The sequence below is a fragment of the Pseudomyrmex gracilis genome, unplaced genomic scaffold (assembly GCF_002006095.1).
Source record: "Pseudomyrmex gracilis isolate BER0280 unplaced genomic scaffold, ASM200609v1 scaffold_323, whole genome shotgun sequence".
In the NCBI taxonomy this organism is placed as follows: Eukaryota; Metazoa; Arthropoda; class Insecta; order Hymenoptera; family Formicidae; genus Pseudomyrmex; species Pseudomyrmex gracilis.
Window position 1 is genome coordinate 138,977 of NW_018020907.1, and position 1,098 is coordinate 140,074.

Consider the following 1,098-nt stretch of genomic DNA (forward strand, 5'->3'; position numbering starts at 1 on the left):
CGTCGCAATTATTTTTGACAAATTCAACGTTCGAGGAAACGTTTGATTATCCTCCGCCACGAGCTTTCAACCAAAATGGCCTTGTGATTTTGTTTTACTTTCTGATATATATTCTGGTATATCGGAAATTTGCCCAACTTTATATACAGAACAATAAGCTTATTTCAAACACAATTACCGACGAATTAATTGTTTATTTCCGATGCGATCGAGTATCGCAGAGACGCGTCACACACTTTACGATTTGATTTCCTAAAATTTATCTTCTCGACGGAAAATACAAAAAGTGAAATATTCATTTCGAAATGTATACGAATGCCGCGCGACAACGTCTCCGCGAGGCATATCAAGAGAAGAAGCCGCACAGGTTGGATAGAGAGATATCGGCGGTTTGACGAGGACGGGACAAGGGTTGCGGATCGAAGGCGTCGAAGGGAGGGCGCCACCTCCCGCCGGCAACCCTATTTTCATTCGGTTCCTTCGAGCTTCGCAGGAACTCGTTCCCCAATAATGGCCTTCGTGTCAATACTTATTTGCAATTTTTTTGCGCAAATAAATGACTGTTACATACAGATTTTACAGTTCAACGATGATTGGCGCCGTTAATGGAACATATCCGATTGACGAAACGCGAGAAATACTCACGCATGAAATTATAGATGAACAATTGGTTGTTACGTGAGCCCTACGCGATGCGAAACAGACGACAAAACAGATTCGAAGCGATTTTTGAGACGAGAAGATACACCGAAAAAATTATATTCTCGTAAGTAGAAGATTTTATACTTAAAAAATCTTCTTAAAGATTTCAGATGATATTCTTCCGAAATTAAGAATATATTCTTCATTTAAGAATATAGTCTTTTTCGATAGTGAAATATGTTTTTCTATAGAGGCTTTTTATATTCTAATCAGTATGTATTCTTATCAATATTACTATTTAGAGGATTTTCCTCTTAAAATAAGAAACTCTTCTTGGCGCCTATTTTAGTATAAAATATACTTAAAGTAAGTGGAATATCTCTCTCTTCAAAACAAGAATACAATTTTTTCGATGTACGTGTATATATATATATACACCGAAAAAATTATATTCTT